This window comes from Dermacentor albipictus, chromosome 2, assembly GCF_038994185.2.
Source record: "Dermacentor albipictus isolate Rhodes 1998 colony chromosome 2, USDA_Dalb.pri_finalv2, whole genome shotgun sequence".
Classification (NCBI taxonomy): domain Eukaryota; kingdom Metazoa; phylum Arthropoda; class Arachnida; order Ixodida; family Ixodidae; genus Dermacentor; species Dermacentor albipictus.
In genome coordinates, this window is record NC_091822.1 from 176,691,012 (window position 1) to 176,708,761 (window position 17,750).

Consider the following 17,750-nt stretch of genomic DNA (forward strand, 5'->3'; position numbering starts at 1 on the left):
GTCCGTGTTCCGGGGGCAGTCCTTGCAGCCTGCGGCTACCTCGCTGGTTCTTGTCGACGTTGGTGTCTTCCGAGTGAGGGCTTGGGTCACGGCTTTGTGGGGGCGTCCGGTGCATGAACGCAAAGCACCTCCACCAGATGTCACGTGGTGGTGACGTTAAGAACACAGTAGCGATACTGTGAACAAGAAAACTAACTTTTATTGGGCGAACCTGTGCCCACAAAACAGGCTACACTTATAGCACAACGATAGCAGCGAACACGGTCGGCGATCGTCGAAAATCTGATCAGCGGGTCAAGCGCGTCGGCTTTTATACAGCAATCATCGAATGTTCCAGATTAAACGTTGGGACCCGCATGCCTTCTAAAATATTCTACACCATTCGTGTCAAGCGATGAAATCAGATAACACAACGTTCAGCGACGACAGACAGCGGATAGAAGCATCGATAACTTTCCAGAAACTTCGGATACATGCAGGCGCGTCCCGCGCTGTACGATAACATTTGTTAGGCGACAAAACTTGTCGCCCGATAAAGACAAGTACACGTGTCAATATACACTGGTCATGTAAATGGGATGAATTTCAGATATCAAGCTTAATTAGAGAGCAGTGGCAGTAGTACTTTACCCAGACTAGCCTTATGCTTGTGTCATACAGGCACCCACAAACTTCTTTACGATAAAAGAGTTCGACCTCAAGGAAGTAGTGATTGTGTACGGCCTATAAAAGAAACCGTGAGAGGTGCATTCAGTACAACAATGTAACTTACTGCTAATTATGCTTGTAGCTATTACAGTGAACACTCCTTCCACAAAAATATTCAATATATTTGATGCATGAAAGATACACCTCGTTAAAAAACAAAATGCGCTCGCTAAACAGCAGTGCTGACAGCCACACTAGCCACCCTGTGCTTATCGACATTTTCCTTTGCGGTCTAGTGAGTAGGCTCTGCGTTCTGCAACCTAAACTGCTGCAAACTATACTAAAACGCAACATTTCATGCAATGGTCACCTTGTGAGCTTTCTTATTTGGTCTACCCCTGCATGACTAGCACGACAAAGGCTGCACTTACATTTACCCAACGCAAGTGGGCAGTAAAAAATTGGGCTGACTGAGCCCCACGTGACCGCGCTTACATGAACTCGCTTCTGACAAGTCCAGACAACGATGGCACATGGTGTCGAGCTGAGACACCAACGCGTCCTAACTGAGCTTCTGGTTCGTTTCTGTCTGCAGCAGCTCTATTCCATGGGTCTTATTGCTACGATGAGGTTGGGCTGCACAGTGCTTGTTTTGGCCTCATCTTGATGCTATTCCCGCTGCTGGCACCTAAATCGCGACATCACAGTGTTCCTGCACAAGTCTTGGCATTGGCGGGCCCGACCCTTCTACGTGTGCATACACGCTGCAAACAAGTTGGGCAGCCCAACTCAACACTTGTTCAGTCCAACCAGCTAATGTTTACATGAACTTGACAGGTACCGTATTTACTCAAATCTAGGCTCAGTCCCTAAAGTCCAAAGCCAACAAAAAAAAATACTATATATTACCTCGAATGTAGGCCGAACAAGAAAAGTCAGGTCAGCGTTCACAAAATGCAAACAGCACTTATTGAATCTGAACGTGCAGAGCTCATTCAACGTCATCATCGCTGCTAGACTCGTCGCTATGTTCCTTGTCACTGTCACCTTCAAACAGTGCACTATCTTCGGTACCGTCAAGCACATTAGATAGGCTGCACTTTCTAAAATGCAGCACACGATCAAAGTACCTGGGATGTCGTCCCACGCTGCAGCTACCCAGCCCGCAAGCTGCGATTGTGATGCACGTTTGATGCTGCCCGTTGCCATTAGCATGTGGTCTTCATCAGTCAACCAGTCCGTGTAATATTTCCGCAGACGATCCTTGAAAGGTTTGTTGATGCAGACATCAAGTGGCTGCAACTGGCCCGTCATGCCGCCCGGTATGACAGCGAGCATGACATTTCTTGGGAAAGTTTCTCGAGCAGGCAGTGTCTTCCTTTTAAATATCATATAAGGAGGGAGTTTATGTCCATCAGCTCTGCAGCACGGCATCACAGTTGCGTGCTGCTTCCCGTAGCCTGCAGAGTGCACCTTCACCTCCTTGGCACCCTTTTCATTCACGGTGTACGCCACTGGCATAACAAAATACACAGCCGTCTGGTCGGTGCTGTCGATTTGCCCAAGGTTATAGCCTGCTGCTTCTCTCTTTCGCAGCACGTAGCGCTGAAAAGCTATCAGCTTTTCTTCGAAATTGCTTGGCAGCTTCTGGGTGATTGAAGTGCGACATCGGAGGCTGAAGCCGAAGCACTTCATGAATTTCTGAAGCCAGCCCCGGCTGGCTTTGAAATCATTTCGCGTTAGGCCTCGCTCCCTTGAAAGTTCCCTAGCTTTCGCTTGGAGCACTTCTGTTGTCACTGGAAGGGCGGCTGCTCTCTGCGTCCGAACAAAGTCAGCCAAAACTGTCTTCACTTCGTGGCGATGGCCTTTCTTTGGTCCGCTAAATACCATCCTTGTTGCGGCACACGCAAAAAGCTGCTGTTGTCCCTTTCAATGACAGACGTTTTTCTTGTCGACGCCAAAGTGCTGCCCGGCTTTAAGGTTCGACGATGCCTCTGCGGCTATCACAACTTTTTCGCTTTAAAGCGGCACTGTAGTGGCATCTCCTGCTTGGTGCCATCGTGATAACACCACGGCCGACACGACACAGGTCAAAATGGCGACCTCGCTTGTGTACGGTTGGCTACTGGCACGGCTAGTAGCGGCTGCGATACTGACTTTTCTAGATGGTGCTAGCTATGCACCATATTTAGCAGTTTCAATGAAAAACTGGCACGTTTTTTTTAAAATCCTCGAATCTAAGCCGACCCTAGGTTTGGAATATGATTATTTGAAAACTATCGGCCTAGATTCGAATAAATATGGTATATTCCAGCCCGACAAGCCGGCTCAACCTGATTCTGTCGGGTTCATGTAAACACCCTGAAAGACGAAAAAAACACTGTGCCAAGCAGCCTAGGTCAAGGGTATTGTGCAGCAGCAAGTACAACTGCTGCTGAACTGTGCTGGAGCTTTTATTTAATTCAATACAAACATTCTAAACACACACAACAATAAAGTTTAATGCAAACAATCTCAATTTTACAACAACCAGTATGGGCACGAGAGTGCTCCATTTAGCCGTCGAGGGGTGTCGCCAATCTCCTTTGACCAAAAGCTCCATTAAGTTCCCTTAGCAGAAGGGTGACTGTGAGCCACCAAGTGCATCTCCCTCGAGATAAAGACGGCAATGTTAAAAGGAGTTTGTGGGTGCCCATGTCACAGGGGTATCAAACAGCTCGCTGTGCCCGCTCTCCCATGCTTGCTACCTTAACGTACCGTAAGTAAAATGTGGTTACCAGAGCCCCGAAAACCCAAGTCTGTCATTTCGTGAGTCGGAAGAGGCAACTGCAGAATCTGGGTCACTATTCTTTAGTAACAGAAAAACAGCGAGTTCGGAATGCAATGTGAATGTAACTTTGATATTATTACAACTACACACATCATAGGGCTCTAAAAAATAGGACCAATCTTTCTGCCTAAAATAATGCTGAATGTTCTTGCAGCACTAGATTTATGACTCCTGTGAGGGTGTACTGTAAAATTTTGGTGACTTCGCCATTTTCTTACAAAATAAATACGCAGTGTAGCTGCAAATTTTTTACGTTAATTTGCAAAAAACTTCTTCGAAGATTTGTCTGGAAATTTTTCGCTTCGCTGCCCTGTCTAAAATAGCCCCACATGGCCGCTGATCTCAGGGTCAATGAGAGGCGCTTGCTGAACAAGAAAAGTACAGCAACTTAAATAAAAAAAAAAGATTGTGGGTGGCATAAATTTAAGTTTTTTTTGGGCCAGTAGTTCCAATAGTTTATTATTACAAAAAATATGTTTGGCAGTGTACAAAGTTTTATTTTTGAAGTGATTGGTCTTCAAGTTTGCAAAATCTGAAAGTCGAAAGAATGCTCTTCTCCACGATTAGACTTTCTCCAAATTCGCGCTGAATTTCTTAACACAAAGGTTGATCGATTCTTTTCTATAGAGGGACTAGAGCACATGCCCACGTCATATAAAAACATTTCGCTGAGAAGGAATAGTCGGCACCCCCCCCCCAAGTGTGTCCTCATCTGAACACGCCTACGCCGTTATTTCTCACTTCCTAGTGGAATTCTTCATTTTTTTCTTTTTTTTTAACTGATGCTTACAGCTTGCCTGTCTTCTCGATTTTGCCTTACATCAAAGTCAAGAGCCGCAGCAGGCGAAAAGACACTCTTTCTTCCCTGCGCTCGGGGATAACACGTAACCTTTTTCGTCGTGTTCCTCTTCGTACATTGCTCTCAACACCATGTTACGTACTGACAACAAGAAAAGCAAATGAGAGCGATCAAGTAAGTTCCTAGCATTAGCCTATGATTCAACTCTGAAACAAGGGCGCTCGTACGAGAGACGCTTAGTCAAATGTGATGCACGCCAACAGAAACATCACAGCACTCCTAAATGATACTGCAATATAAGCAGTCATCGCAAAAAAACTTCATTTACCTTTCCTGGAACAAAAACCACGGTGAATTGTCATGCGAGTCGCGCAGTGTGCTGATGCTACTGGGGGACGCCATGTTTGAAACACTTCACAGAGAGGCCCCTGGTGACAGGAATCGAAAGTAACGGGAAGTGAAAACCCTATTAAAGTTTGTAAACCGTGTGCTCTACCAACAATTTCAGATTAGATCTATAAATGTTCGTGCTGTACTAAGCTACTGCAAAAGCCTTGCTTATGGCATTCACGTAACTAACGTAGCGGCCACATCATGTTAAAAATCCGAACGTCGTAACGGCAACATGTGCGTGGAGAGGGCAAGTGGCATTTGGCGTTTTTTGCGCCGAAACCGAAACCGTAAAGTTCTCGCGCTCCAATTACCTGTAATGCCGTTTATTGTTTTATTTTTCGCGTTCCGCGCTTTTTAAAAGACTAAACTGCTTCTGCGCAGACATGGTGGGAGCCTACCTTAATCTTTCCAAAACGATAGCTGCTCATCGCGTTGCGCCCAGCTTTTTTCCTGCGGTGGCGATAGCAAATGGCTATCACATCCAGCGTGCGGGTAGCAGTGGTGTGTGGTACAAATGTTTACCACCGTTTAGCAAAACTGAGCCGGAATCTGGCTCAAATCAGCACAGAACAGCATAGGGAAAGCAGAAAGACGTCAGCTCATGGCAGCTTTCCAGAAGGTAGAGCAATGTTTCAGATAATTAATACTTTTGTTGCGTATACTTAGATACTAATTAGTAAAAAACCCTGAAATGATTTTGACGATTTTGTACAAACGTACTGAGTTGTTAGGGTAGATCTTTCTGATCGTTAATTGACATATCTAAGTGCTCCGCGTAAAGCCTGTAATTTATTATAAGGTTTTAAAAACGTACATTGCTACCAATCGCACCATGTCACTCGGCTGAATTTTCAGCCACCCCTAACTATTTGACGCAAGTTTTCCTAATGATGGCAGTATGGTGAGTTATCCCATAGGCTACCTTGAGCACATCATCTATAATTTTTCTAACTTTATGGTGAACAAATGTTCGTAATAATTGGAATGTTATTAATCTTTTCTATAAAAAGAAAGTAACACAACGAGAATGCACCAGGACAATTTCTCACTACACTTAAGCACTTGTGGCACAAAGCAAGTGTTTGCTTTTGTTACGTGTTTCGTGTAAACAAGAGCCCCACAGTCAGTGTTGATCTCGATCTTTACTTTCACAAGCACCATGGTTCACCCTTGTCACGTTGTGGGCCGCAAACCTAGCAACTGGCAATATGTCAAGCTGCAACCTTGTGTCCCTATGCAAGGAAGCAGACAAGCGGAGTGGCTACAGCGCATAGACTGTTGCTATCTGATCGATGCCATTTTGCGCGTTTGTGGCCGTCACTTTACGCCTTAGAATTATTACCACAATAGTGTTTCGCATGTCCATTATTTGGGTAAATGCAAGCGCAAGCAGACTAGACCAGGCCATGTGACTGTGCCGTTTTACAGGATGAGCAGAAGTGCAAATGTGAATAGTCTGCACGGTGAAGCCACCTGGTTGCAAAAGCTCAACCAAGGACAGTAGCTGTAGCGAAGTCTATTATACTTTGATGCTGGTGTAAATTTTTCTCAGAAGCATAATCGTGGACACATAGTTTTTGTAAATCTTTAAAACGTTTTACACTTGGTTAAAGCAATATTAGCTCTTCGGGTGGTTAAGCTCTGTACCACCAGGTGGCTGGACCATGCAGACCAATCAGGCCACTCACATCTATGCCAAAGCTTTTTCATTAGCTTGAGTTTATGCCTCCACCCATCCTTTGAAACGCTCAGCTCGCTTGCGGTTACCGAAATATCAGACATGTTCAGCGCTGCGACAGAATGCTCGCAGCGCACGCTGCTTCGATAGCTCTCGCTCACACCGTGGGATCGACTGCCAAGCAGCTGGCGGAGAGGTTGGAGAGGCTTTGAGCGCTCGCTCCTAGACAAATGGAAGTAGATGACATGACCTGTCATCATGACGCAGAGCCAGTGAAGGCGGAGCTTAGCCCCGATCACTCGGTGAACAAGTTGAGGAGAAAATGCATCACTATGGAGGAGGGTAACTTGTACTCGTCCCTAGCTATCTTAACATGCGGCGCTTCCTACGAATTGTGATGTGAATAATCTACTGTAGCTGAACCCTATGCGTCTACAATATTTCTCCAAACTGTTTCAGGGGCCCTTTCAGTAGCAAGAAATTTAAGATATTTAAGAAGACTTGATGCAGTGTCATCAAAACCTCTGGCATGAAACTATGAACTACTGAAGTTATGTATCTATGAAGTCAAAGTGTTTTGGTCAGCTTAAATATTTTTTGTGCTCTAATTTTATCTTAGACTGGTAGGTGTACATTGGCTCGGAATGCTTGGATGTCAGGAGGCCTTAGTTTGCTCATTGAACATGGTTTATTAAATATGGCACACTGAACATTATGCAGCTACAGCAAACAATGAGACAATTATCGGAACTTCTGAGAACTGTTCACATTACCAAAATTTTGGGGACAGAACTTTTATCCAACAGCTGCCCTACGATGCCTATGTAACATGGATTCCTGCTTCAAGTGATATGCACCTTGAAATGTGTGTAGTACTTTGCACATTGTGAAGTGCTATAGATAGATAGAACAGATAGAATAGCTTTATTTCCATCTACTTGATGGAGGAGGCTGCAAGTAAAAGCTGCTCCAGTAGGCAGCTTGACGAGGCCCGCAGCCCCCTCTACAGAATATTCGGCAACAGCATACATGCAAGCACATATGCATCATACATACATATATACACATACATTGTATACATACATATATATACACATACTCGTAAGTACTCTCATGAACCCACATACTCGCATTTACACATGCACACCCATATCTATACAGAGCCACTGGTGACTAAACCAACAATACTTAGGATAGCTTGTGTGGTTCTCGTGGTGATACAAATGAGGCAAGAATACGCCGCTGAACATTATATACACACATATATATACATACACATGCATTCATATACCCGTATATGCATACACACTCGTATGCATACCTACACACACACACATATACAGAAGCATATATACACACTTTATATACATGCTAGCCGAGAGGATGTACACTCAACCAGTAATTTAAAAATTATGCATATACAAGTCTCTCAGTTGTTGGGCCGTTATTTGGGTGATATCAACGCCTAGATTATTATATTTATTTAGAAGCATTGGCATTGTGTGTGACAGCTTCTCCCTTAGATAATTTGTTCTGGGTGTGACCACCCACCATATCTCTTTATGACGGGTAACATAAAATTTGTCATTAAGTTCAAGGTTAGAAAGTTCTCGTAGAAAGGAGCAGTTCAGTTTTACTTCCCGCCTAAATGCAGTTGTTAACTTGTACTGGTATAACTTTAACACAGAAGTTATGTTGGCTTCCTGAAATAAGTTTATAGTATGGGAGTTGTAGGGGACATTAAAGAGCAGCCGAACAAACTTCTTTTGCAAGACAAGTAGTTTATGCAAATTAACAAAGGTAGTTGTACCCCATACCAATAAGCAATAATAGAGGTACGAATAAAAAAGCGAGTTATAAATGAGAAGTTTAACTTTAAACGGCAATAGTGATTTACATTCCACGTCACGCCGATGACCGTAGATAACTGGATTGTGACTGCGTCAATGTGTTCGTCCCAGAGCATATTACTCGAAAACGTTACGCCGAGAGTTCTCATACTAGTAACTATTTCTATCGTTTTTTCCCCGTACATAATGTTAATATTTGAATTCACTGGCTTATTTTTGGGCCTAAAGAGCACAGCTTTGGTTTTGTTTGTATTTATTTCTAATTGGTTCATTATTGACCAGTCCCTCAGCTTAGAGAGCATGAGGTTCGTTTCATACTCTATATCTGTACAGTTTGTTCCTGAAACAAATATACTGGCGTCATCAGCATACAGGACATATTTCGCGTTTAGGTAAATATTAGTTACATCATTGATATAGGCGTTAAAAAGAAGGGGCCCCAAGACACTTCCCTGCGGAACTCCTTTTGAAATAGGCTTCATACTTGAACAATGCATATCTATCTGAACAAATTGCTGTCTGCTTGCTAGGTAAGATTTAATTAGTGCTAAAGAGTGACCTCGAATGCCATAGCTATAAAGTTTTTCAATCAATGTTAAATGGTGAATATTATCAAATGCTTTGCTAAAATCCACATAGACGCCAAGCACAAGTCTTCTTTCTTCGAACTGGGATAAGATGAATTCCTTTTGTTCCAACAGTGCATATTCGGTGGACTTAAGCTTTCTGAAGCCGAATTGGGCAGGTGATATTATATTGTTCTCGAAAAAATTATTAAATTGGCGATGTAAGATTTTTTCCAGGCCCTTAGAAAAGATGGGCAATATGGATATAGGCCTATAATTTTGGATATCATTTCTATCTCCCTTTTTAAATAAAACACTCACTTTAGCGATTTGCATTCTTTTCGGAAAAGTTGCACTGGACAAACATAAATTAATAATATATGTAAGGTACGGTGTGACAATATCTAACACTTACTTTATCGGTCTAATTTGCATGCCTTCAAAATCACACGAGGAACTATTTCGCAGTGACGTGAAAGCAGAGAAAACTTCATGTTCAGAGACAGGCTCAAGAAATAATGAGAAGGAGCTAGCAACAGGCTTCAACTTAAGCAATGTCCTAGATGAACTGTTTTGATTGTTGCTAACAAAGTGATCATTAAACATAGTGGCGAGAGGGATGCCAGATATCTCATTGCCATTTATGTTCAGTTTTTCTATACGAGAATGCGATTTATTACGATTAAGGACAGTATTTAACCTTTTTCATAAGAAGTCAGGTTTTGGTGCAGAGCACTCAAATTCAGACTGAATGTGTCGCACTCTACTTAGTTTTATTTCTTTATTCAGTTTATTTCAATAAGGACCCAGATACACTGAAACAATTCAATGTTTCAGTGTATCTGGATCCTTATTTTGAATAAATTTATGATACAATTCGTTTTCGCGATGTATTTTTGCAAGCAGTTCAGGCGTTATCCACGGTTTACGAATTTTTTTGCCTAAGGTAATTCTTTTTTCAGGAAAGTGGTACTTGTATATACCAGAAATTATATCTATGAACTTTGTATATGCCTCTTCAGCGTTCGCGATTTGACCGATAACTTCCAGGTCACAGGTTAACATCGTTAATGCCGTGTAGCATTAGACAAAGGAATGATGCACAGAAATGCACCATGGGCCAATGGAACACCAAGTCTTATTAGGGTCACGCGACTAGGCAGTAGTATTAAACAATGTGTATGCACAGTGTGTTTGCAAACTGCAACAAGATTTGGTAAGTCTTTCTTTTCCACTGCGAATCCTCTAGCATGTTCAAAGATGTGAAAACACACATACACAGACAAAAATAAGAACAAATGGAGCTTGGCAACAAAAGTGAAATTAAGAAAGAAGAACCGCTGCGCACTCATTACCGAAGACACATTATATGCACTGTCACATTAGTGATGGAGTGTAAACCCCGTGAACAGCGCAAACTTCGTTTTACTCCTTAAGCCACCCAACTTGCAAGAATACAAACAGATAAGTGACATCTCCCACTCAAACTGACATACTGCGAGCACACATAGCAAAAGCACCAAATATTCACGTTTGCAGTTGTGGAAGGATGCACATGCAGAAATATTAGTGTCGATAACAAGTGTGCACCGCTATAAGGTGCAGAAGCCTATTTTGCCATGTGGTTTCATGCCATGCAGTATTTTGTGGCTGGGGGTCAATCTATTAGCGCTTCTTTATTGCAGTTGTTTGCAACTAAACTTGTCAAAAGTAACACGCCGTTCATGTACCTCACAATCCAACTTGCCTGTGAAAAAAAAAAGGAAGAATAGGTTACATCCCTTTCTTACTGCAGGAATAAGTGAGCTGACTTAATTGCGTGCATCATCTCAGAGGCAATGTGCACTACCTTGTTCACTCTCTCACTCCAATTACAATGTAGAGGCATAGCATAATATCAAAACAGAATCAGCACAGCATTATGGCGAAGCTGTGCAGATGACGGGACATGTGAAAACGGGACAGGACAAGACATGTCCTGTTGGCATTGTTTCACCATAATGTACAGTCAACCAAAAACAGACTACGGGAGGACCCTCATGCCACCCAGCATGCTAATCCAAATTTGTCATACTTGTACTGCTCTGTCACGTCTCTCACATTCACATAATTTCCTCATTCATGGGAGCTCTGTCTGAGGTAAGAATGTAAATTATTTCAAAAACAAATATCCCAATTCCAGCGAAGGCCTCTTGTGTCACTCTAAACTCAACAGCCTTATTAGTGTGTTCATACCCTTTTATATATTTTAATTTTTTCTTGTTTGCTGCATACTTTATACAAATTAAATACCAAAACAATGCAGCAATCCTGTCTCTCCACACCAAGTAATTTATTCACAATTAGAGCAGAAAAGTTGCAAAAATTATTTTCATGCTTCCGCACATGCAGTGCTATCTCTAAGCTCTTTCAACTGAACAGCTTTCAATTGAGATTAATAAGAGCAACCAGGAAATTTTGGCCATGACTTTTCTTTGGCTAGCATGAACCAGAACGCATAGTACAGAAAAGAATGTCATACACATGCACTCACAAACACACATCACTAGAAAAACTACTATTTATTAGAAATGTGATTCCCATTAAAAGGCAAAAAAAGAGCACGCTCGGAGGGACTAAGCAGTGAGCCCACATGACCCATGCTGATAGGCACAGAACCTACACTAAGAATTGGATATTGAATTTCCACTATCTTGTAATAATTTATTTTTCAAGTGACATTATCACCATTTAAATATACTTTTTGATAAGTTATAACCAATAAAACACAGCACCTTTTACTGCCTTTTCCCAAAGGCCTGTGCATGTAGTGTCGAATTAGCATGAAATTTGGCAATCTTTTTTAACAGTAACAGAAGAAAAGGAACACAGCATACAAGTTATTGTAAAGTAAAAAAAAATATGTAGCTGAAGAGAAGTCATACGGAAAGCAAAGTTACTGCTATCACTGACACGTGCAATGAAATGAAAAAAAAAAGGAATATATCATGATACTGTACACTTTCCATGTGGAAATCTTTTCTGGAAAAGTTATACTTTTCAATGGCTGCAAAACTCTGCTTTAACAGAGAAATGGAAATAGCAGATAACGAGATATGCTGAAAACAAAATGCTAATAAAAAAATGCATGCTTGAACTGGTGTTTCAGATTCTCTATGCAAAGGAGGAGCACAAACTGGAGACAGCCATTGCAGAGCTTCAGTCCTTGCCTCATATGCCCTATGTTCAGAGAGTGAACACGTTTCTTTTGCGCCAATGTGAGTGGGTGCTCTTGTATCGTACTGGTGTGCTAACAAGAGGCCAAAACACAACTATTCGGAGGCTTCTGTCCGTATTCTAAAGGACATCATCCTAAACAGAACAAAAGCCTACAATGCAGTAGCTTAAATTGAATTTGTGATTAGTAATTGGGAGAAATATTTCGAAACATGGCTGCTGCGCCACGCACACAATCGGGAACCTACCCACCGAATTGGCTATGAGCACCTTCTGCAAGAAATGCCGGAATCCCCCCCAAAATCAATTCTAAAAGTAGAACAAAATTGCTACCATGTTCCGAATTCTTCTGGAACTGGGACATATGAGGTATGGGCGGATATTGGGCTATGCAGCTGCAGGGCAGGGAACCAGGGTGCTTTCTGTAAGCACCAGGCTGCTGTGCAACAAGCCTTTGGTGGTGCTTTCCCGAACAGCCCGGAGCTGACAGTTGGAGACCGCACAGAGCTTGGCCAGCTTGCCCTCGGAAAGCGTTGTCCAGCAGCAGGCTTTTTCATGCCTTTGACTGCACATGCCCTCACCTTGGCACCCTCATCTGTGTGCGAAGCAGGACCATCGACTTCGCACAAAGACGTAGGGCAGGAGACGCAGACAATCTCCACAGCGCCAGAGGTGCAAGGAGAGATGGCTGACTTGGGCCAAATACATCTGGTACGAGGTTTTGATAGCATTTTCCTTTATAAAATGTGACGAGCTCAATTCTGAACAGGTTTGATTCAACACTATCAACATAGAAAAGATGCGTCCATCACACAATTACACCAGCATTTATAGTACTATGCATTACACGACTTGCATATATCCACTAATTCTTCTTAGTATTGATTTGAAAGTTAGGTACTTTGATTTCACTAGCTGTTCTCTCTGCTTTCTACAGCAGTGGGAAGAGTAAATTTTTTTTCCTATACACTACAGTTGTTCCTTTTGTCAACCAATGCATGACCCTTACCTCCTTTTCAAACTTCATTGCCACCAAAAAGCTTCTGCCTAAATGCTTAGGTCTAGCATTATACAGCTCTTATAGTGTGCTAAGTATATCTAGAAATGTGAATAACTTTTTAAGATATCCAATTAGGGCTACATACAACTCTTCCACCTTTTAGCTTACTTAACCTAGCCAGTGCCACTCGGCTTCCATTACCAGTTGGTGCCCAAACATGAATAATGGGTAACGCGTCCAAAGGAAGGCATTCACTTTAAATGATTAGGAGGGGGAACAGTGATAAGCTCATGTGGCTTTCTTTCTTAACAAAAAACGTTAGCATAATTTTGGCATGCAGTAAAATACCTACAACTTTTGAAGAATATCACTAAGCTGTCATTCAGGAGCAGACACTGAATTATATCTCCATTTCTTCAAATCAAAGGCAGAAGATTAGAATTTATGGGTTATGAAGAAATTTAGCACAAATTTGATGGTGCCTGTGAGTTATCAATTTTCTAATCTACATGCCTATAGATGCCAATTGGAATTTTAGCATCTCAATTTCTGTGCAAGCAAGTGGCACTTGATGCATTGTAAGAAGTGTAGCCCTTATATCTCCATTACCTGCTCATTGCATCAGGAACTGTATGAAATGACAGGTTTGCTGCAACATTCTATTAGTCCATGTGGTAGCCTGTCACAAATCCAACCAAGTGTATAGACTATGAAGGGTTGCACAATACTGTTCCTCCCCTAGGTGAAGGCTTTTGTACTTTAAGGTAGATATGAGACATAACTTTACTAGTAGTTTTGAATATTGTGCAATTCTATATTCACAACAAAAATAGTTTTTCAAAGTGTAATAGTAATAATCGGTCTTTTTGATTCCGCTTCGTCGCAATACTAGTGTGTCATGCAGTGAAGCATATATACCATGCATACACGTAAGCATTCGCTTACGTGTATGCACGCGCTCGCTACAGTGTCAGTATGAGCACCAAGATGTCTATTAAGTGTAATTGAGATGTCTAATTAAGGTGAAAGCACCGTTATGGCACCATCCCCTTTATACTTCTAGTCATAGCTGTAGTCTAATTGTTAATGCGTGCACTGTTTTACTTTTGTTTCTTCTCATTAACTTACGGCATTCACAAAGGCAGTTGCACCATGCTTTACTATCAATTAACCTCTTTATAGTTTTTGACATTTATTTAACAAGTCCTACAGTACCAAAGTTTGATCTCATTCTTCCACAGAACAATTAGTACAATATTCAGTAGTTACATTCCATAAGCCCCTGTTTCACCCTGATAAATTAAAAAAAGTTCACTCATTCATTCATTCAAGTTTGCAGTGAATTCTCTACACAACAGCTATTCAATATTCGATTGAGAAAATGTTCATCCAAAATCAATATTTGCTAGCCCAAAATCTACTATTCGCACATGCAAAAAAAAATTACTGTGTGCAAACAGCTTGTGCATATTATGGCCTCTACAGCACCTAAAATACACCTTTAGGTGCATTTTTTGGGTGCTTAATATAGCCTTTTTTTTAATGGCTAATATACAATCTCTATCTATAGCTTGTAGATTTCTAGAAAATGTACTCTGTTAAGATGTCCACAAACTAGAACATGACTTGAACAACTTATCAAAGGAGTATTTTTGATGGCTTCATCCGTCTGCGTCCCTGTTCTCTTCTTTGGCTTTTTCTTTTAACACATATGTAAGTGCGTTGGCTTTAGCAAACATCACTTCAAAGCAAAAAACATTTGTTGGCCTAAAGGACTTTCAAGGTTTAAACATGTTCATTTACGTGACTTTTTGCAGGACCACAAAAAAGAGTGTGCTGCATTCAATGAAGCATACCAGCGCGCCCATGGACTTGGTGAATGCATTCCTCAGTATGCTGCTGTTATCAAGTCCATAACAGAAGACCTGTTAAAGTTGAACACCAGCAGCGCTGTGTTTGCATACATGTTGAGGCAAAAGGCCATGGGAAGGGCTATCAGGCATGGTAAAAAATGAAGGTACAACCAACAAGCTTGGCAAGGCGCCGACCTGGCCTACCGAGAGGTTCGGGACGCATTCCTGCCGGCCGACCAAGAACAGCTGGAAAAAGGAAAACAAAACGTGGACATGTGCTCAGCCAAAGTGTGCGGGATGATGTACCTGGGGCCAAATGCCATTAAGAACTCAAACTTTATGGAGACCTCACAGTTGACCCACTAAATATGTCTCAGCATGCTTAAGGACAGTGAATACGTTGAACACACATCATCTGTCATCGAAAATGCCCATTTTCGGCCTGCACTAGGATGATTTTTAAGCAGTAATTGTAGGTCACAAAGTCTGATTGCAGTGGTTACTAATGCTAACGTGCCCCTTTCCTTTTGCAGTTTGTTATTTTTATGAAATTGCATAGCCAGCTGCTCCTGAACCCTATATGAATTGTCTGTCCCTTCTTGAGGTGGTTTAAATACTTCATGCAGCATCCGCACATTACCAAGAGTCCACCTCTAGTTCTGTTGCCTTCATAGTGCCATTGCTTCAAGCGACTTTTCAAGGATGATATTGCTATTTGTATTGAAATCTAGCACTAATATTGTAAGACTGAGACTAACCAAGCTGTCAAGCGCTTTTTATTCCAAAAAGGAAATGCCCCAGCTCATGCGTGAAGAAGTAGAACAGGGGAGATGATGATGGCTATGTACAAATTAAAACGACGAAGTATGTTAATAGTGCTTACAATATCTAGGTTTGCAAGTAAAAAGATGTTTACTGAACATGGGCCATGAATGCAGAAAGGTCCGTAGCGATGAGCACTGGTTCAGGTCGAGCACTGTCTCGTGCTCTGCATTGGCGATCCTGCTTGCACTTCAGCTGTCCTCCACTCCTTCATTTTGTGTGTAAAAACCACCAGTGCTGTGGTTATAGTGAGCTGTAGGGCTAGCTTTTGTTTATCAGGCAGGGCTTCTTGATTGGTAGCAGTAAGGTACAGCCCAAAGCATTGTATGAATAGCATCCGTTCAGCTTGCAAGTTGCCAGCCTTGCTCATAAGTTGTGCTTCAAACATTGATGCCACATGGTGGCCCTCGGTTGCTCACACCTCAGTAAATTGTGACTGGCAGTGTTACACTGGCGCTCTTCATAAATTTTGTTACTTTGGTCACAGGAACATTTCTAGCTCTGTTTGTGTCGTTCTCAACCTAGTGTGAATAGAGTGTGAATTTTTTTAATATTTAATTCTGGGTTTTAAATGCCAAAACCATGATTTCATCATGAAGCACGCCATTTTAATTTTTTTGGTAGCGTTAGTCCTGTGTTGATTAGATATGCGACCAGCACCAATACACGCCATGATGCAACATCAAGACATGCCTTGATGCCACAGAAATGCATAATAGAGGTAGACGGTGCACTGCATGAAAAAGGTAACCATGGAAGAGACGTAAGATGAGCTGAACAAAATGCTATCTTCGTTCTGTACCATATCCTTTTGGCATTGTACAGCTCTTTATTTTCTTTGCCACCTCTCCTCTGTGACTTCACTTTTCACCTTTTGTTGTTTGTTGTACTGTCTGTTACGTTTTTGCCGCGCAAATGTGCCAAGTTGTTTTGCAACTGCTGTTGACACGTTTAAAGATTAAATTGTTTTCATTGGCAGCCTACTATTCTTTCTTGTTTCTCTTTCACAACAATCTGCGTCCTTCGATATTGACACGCAACATTTGCTCTAATCATTTAGTGAAGTTCTTATAACTGAGTACTGACAATGGACATCACATTCCAGCTTGAACAAGCAAATGAGACTAATGATCATGAACCACCTCTTAGTAAACATACCATGAATTATACTCAAAACATTTCACATGAAATATGTAAGCCAACTAAGCGGCCATCCATCAAACTTCTATTTTTGCCAAACTTACCAATCACTATCTCAAAGATCTGTTGCCCTTTCTAAAACACGAATCTGAGCATTTTTTTCCATGTCAGTGTGGATTCATCTAGAGTTACTGATGCGCTTGGCTGAAGTTACAGTGCCTGCGCTTATGATCCTCACTACTTTTATTGTTAATATACTTACTTGAAAACATAAAATAAAAGGTGACAATGAATACACATGGCTAAAAGGTGAGAATATTAATGTTCTTAGATCTGGCAATTGTTCCTTCTGCAAACAGTAAGTATGGAGCTAAACTGGAGTAATATTACCATTTAGGTAAGACATTCAGTAGGATAGTCTTACCCAAATCTAAGGTGGGGTTAGTTTTCTTTATTTAGATTTGTAAGGAAGTGAGTATCGGCATATGTCCACGTCTTAGTTCTGTGTACATGCAGTCCAGCTAATATGATTGCATTAATGTTTACAGCTTACAAGCACTCACAGATTAGACAAGTGGGCGCGAGGCCAGCAAGTTAGTTTTTTGATAGCTACATGAAATAAGTGCAGGACATATGCAAGTTATCTATTTTTCGAACTTTGATTTGTTTACACCAAGACAAGTCAATAGCGTGCAGGAGACCAACATATTCAGGCATGCCTTGTAGCAAGGAATTTTTTAAGGTACTGTCACGCACTGGCTGGAGCGCTCCAGATGGCAGAAAAAGAAAGCAAAAAATGAAAATAAAGCTTTATTTTGGCAAGCTTGTGCCCAACAGGAAAGCCAAGAATAATTCATTAGCAGTGATGACAGAAAATGTATTCTGTAATCATAATATGAAATCCCACAGGCGTCAGCTGTCGTTATTTATCTCAATATCATCACACTTTCATAAG

General features: G+C 41.6%; 2 long non-coding RNA genes across 4 annotated transcripts in view; one reads left to right on the forward strand and one right to left on the reverse strand.

The window, feature by feature from the left end:
* LOC139056331 (uncharacterized) overlaps nt 1–14,986 on the forward strand; it is a 27,878-nt gene extending 12,892 nt beyond the window's left edge. Inside the window, exons 2-3 of the long non-coding RNA XR_011512286.1 lie at nt 11,913–12,691; nt 14,798–14,986. This is a non-coding gene — a long non-coding RNA (uncharacterized lncRNA). The remainder of the gene's footprint in view (nt 1–11,912; nt 12,692–14,797) is intronic.
* On the reverse strand, nt 7,256–16,889 carry LOC139056332 (uncharacterized). 3 transcript variants are annotated; one of them, XR_011512287.1, is made up of 3 exons: nt 15,005–16,889; nt 14,837–14,905; nt 7,256–10,511 (listed from the first exon to the last, which is right to left on the reverse strand). It is a non-coding gene; the product is annotated as an uncharacterized lncRNA (long non-coding RNA). The 3 variants fall into 3 exon arrangements; XR_011512288.1 differs by lacking the exon at nt 7,256–10,511 and adding an exon at nt 12,464–12,575; XR_011512289.1 differs by lacking the exon at nt 14,837–14,905.
* Nucleotides 16,890–17,750: the final 861 nt, after the last annotated feature.